The sequence below is a fragment of the Lampetra fluviatilis genome, chromosome 51 (genome assembly GCF_964198595.1).
Source record: "Lampetra fluviatilis chromosome 51, kcLamFluv1.1, whole genome shotgun sequence".
In the NCBI taxonomy this organism is placed as follows: Eukaryota; Metazoa; Chordata; class Hyperoartia; order Petromyzontiformes; family Petromyzontidae; genus Lampetra; species Lampetra fluviatilis.
The window spans coordinates 7,658,999-7,662,990 of NC_136325.1; positions in this window are offsets into that span (position 1 = coordinate 7,658,999).

Below are 3,992 nucleotides of genomic sequence, written 5' to 3' on the forward strand. Positions count from 1 at the left end.
GTGTGTGTGTCTGTGTGTGTGTCTGTGTCTGTCTGTGTGTGTCTGTGTGTGTGACTGTGTGTGTGTGTCTGTGTGTGTGTCTGTGTCTGTCTGTGTGTGTGTGTGTCTGTGCGTGTCTGTGTGTGTGTCTGTCTGTGTGTGTGTCTGTGCGTGTCTGTGTGTGTCTGTGTGTCTGTGCGCGTCTGTGTATGTGTCTGTGTGTGTGTCTGTGTGTGTACGAGTGTGAACCCGGCGACACGAGTTAGATTCCCGGCTCACGGACAACACCGGTGACGATTATCTGAACCGGTCCTGGGCCTTCCCTGGGTCGACTCAGCCTCAAATGAGTATCTGGTGCGGTGTGTAGTAAACATCGCCACTGGGGAGACAAAGGCGGTCGGGCGTGAAGCTGGCCACCCACCCCCTCGTGTGTCGTGACGGCCTTCATGGGTGGACACATGTTGACATACTCTCAAACACGGAGGGTTACAAACAAAACAAAGACAAGATCCCCCGTATAGCCTTAACATACTATTAGGGCAAGTGCTGTTAGCGAGCACCTATGAATGAGATGACTGGCCGATGCACCAACTGTACCCCCTACTGCACCAACTTGCAGCATTTTATCCGCCCGGCGCCCCGCTCGTTGTTGTGAGCGTCGATCCTCCACCCTCCGTTGTCGCTGGAGGGCGGCTGCCTCCAACTGTCCAGCAGCAGCGTCCTTCACGAGCCTCCTTAATTTATTTTGACACCGCTGTTACCAGTCATCGGCAAGTCCACTCAAGTCCAAACCCTCCTGTACCACATCACTCCATCTCTTCTCTAGCCCGTGCCGCATCCGTTTAGCCCCCTCTTTCTGGCAGAACAAAAGCGGTGCGAACATGCGGTGGCTGGGCATGCGGAGGAGCTCACCGATGGGACTTTGTCCAGATCCTTCAAGGATTTGTGAGCTCCTCACACAATCCAGTTTGGTTAAATCCAGGATGGATCGTAGGCAGGCCAGCCTAAATGTTTCTAACCGGCGATGATGTTCCACACACATAAACACTGACACACACTCACACACACTCTGACACACACTCACACAGGGAGGGTCACATTCACACACAACACACGGGGAGGGTCACACACACACACTGACACACACACACACACTGAAACACACACACAGACACACTGACACACACACACACTGACACACACACACACTGACACACACACACACTAACACACACTCACACACACACTGACACACACTCACACAGGGAGGGTCACATTCACACACAACACACGGGGAGGGTCACACACACACACTGACACACACACACACACACTGACACACACACACACTGACACACACACACTGACACACGCACACACTGACACACACACACTGACACACACTGACACACACACTCACACACTGACACACACACACACACTGACACACACACACACACTGACACACACACTGACACACACACTCACACTGACACACACACACACTGACACACACACACTGACACACACTGACACACACACACTGACACACACTGACACACACACACACTGACACACACACACTGACACACACACACACTGACACACACACACTGACACACACACACTGACACACACACACACATACACTGACACACACTCACACACACACAAGCTCCCCCATGTCCGTCCACTAACAATGAACTGAACGTGCGACACAAGGGGACCCCGGGAAGGTCACGTGTCAGGGACAGACAAACAGTGGCCCCCACCACCAACACCCCCCCCCCTGCACAATCCCAAGCACACTCACTCACCCACGCACTCACCCACTCACTCATTCACTCACCCACTCACTCACTCACTCATTCACTCGTCCACTCACTCACGCACTCACCGACTCATTCACTCATTCACTCACTCACCCACTCACCCACTCACTCACTTACGCACTCACCGACTCATTCACTAATTCACTCACTCACTCACCCACTCACTCACTCATTCACTCGTCCACTTACTCACGCACTCACCGACTCATTCACTCACTCACTCACTCACCCACTCACTCACTCACGCGTCCACTCACTCACGGACTCACCCCTCACTCACTCATTCAATCATCCACTCACTCACGCACTCACCCACTCACTCACTCATTCCTTCACCCATCCACTCACTCACGCACTCACTCACTCATTCACCCATCCACTCACTCACCCACTCACTCACCCATCTACTCATTCAACCTCTCAACCATGCACTCACCCATCCACTCATTCATCCACTCACCCACTCACGCACCCATCCACTCATTAACCCACTCACCCACTCTCTCACCCATTCACTCATTAACCCACTCGTCCATGCACTCACCCATCTACTCACCCACTGACTGACGCACTCACTCACCCATCTACTCATTCATCCGTTCACCCACTCACTCACCCATCTATTAAATCATCCACTCACCCACTCACTCACCCACTCACTCATTCACCCACTCACCCAACCACTCACTCACCTACTCAATTCATCCACTCACTCACCCACTCACTAACTCACCCACCCGTTCACAAACCAAACTAAGGAATTCGATCATATGAATAATAATCCGATTACATCTCATTGAAATTTTATCACTGTGAGGATAGTTCTTACGGCTGAGCCACCTGGCTAGGCTTATATTGCACTCTAGTGGTAGTGCCTTACGCCGATAATTCTTACCCCCAAGCCAGCCCTCCCCTTGTGCTAGCCCTAAGTCCTTGTGAGGAGCGGTGGCGCAGTGGTTAGGGCACTGCGCTATGAACCCCGCCAGTGACGGATATATGCATTTGGGGACGTCCATAAATGACGTCACGCACCTGGGGGGGGGGGGGGGTCAGACATTTGTGACGATGTGTGATGAGGTGGGAGGGGGGGGTTGAGAAATGTGACGTCACATCAAAATGCGCAACTTTAAATAAATATAGACAAGACGTTCTACTTAATTAAATAGACTTTGTAATAAATGTTTTCTCTTTTCTCCTACAACATCAGAGTGCAGCGCCACATTAAATACGCACTACAATGATAATAGTTTAAAGCGATTTGAAGCATGTTTAATATGTTTTTTTTGGGGGGGGGGGGCAGAGCTTTGTGACGTCATATTTGAGGGGGGGGGGTCTGACTTTTCGTGACGCCGTGTGACGATGAGGGGGGGGGGGGTAAAAAATCCTCAAAAATCGCGTGACGTCATTTATGGACGGCCCCATGATCCTGCCCCTCCTCAAGGTCGGCTCAGTCTCGAATAACTCCCCGTCGCGGCGTGTAAGCCATCAGCACTGGGGAGACAAAGGTGGCCGGGCGTGGTGGTAGGTTTGCACTTGCCCCAGCAGTCTATTGAAGCCCACGGGGTGGTGGGGGGATCTTTGTCTTTGTGTGCGCCAGGTAGCCGTCTCCCCGTGACCTCTTGACCCGGACACCCGCCCGGGCTCGAACCTCTAACCCCCGGAGCTCTTGGGAGAAGAGTTCAGAAACTTACCGACAAGTGGGAGGGTGCTGGGAGTGTGGGGGGCGGGGGGAGAGGGGGAAGGGGGGGGGGCTCCTATCGCCCCCCCCCCCCCCACCACCAGCAAACTGCATCCTCAGATCCGCTGCTCCCATGACTCTAGGGAGGGCTGGGAGTGGGCCTCCCCTAGGTCGACTCGGCCTCAAACGAGTGCACGGTGCGGCGTGTGGTGCTGGCCACCCACCCCCTCGTGTGCCGTGCGGGCCTTCGTAGGCTCTGCTCGCTAACGGCACTTGCCCCAACAGGCAGTGAAGGCTACACGGGGGATCTTTGTCTTTGTCCTTGTTGTTTGCGATAATGTGTTTTTGCTAAGCACAGGCCCAAGGGTCTAACACGCGATGCGGTCAGCAACAAACAGCACGAATTGAGGTGGACGGTTATTGTGATTGGAGCTGGCGGGTGAGACGATGGTGATGATGATGGCGATGATGATGGCGATGATGATGGCGATGATGATGGCGAT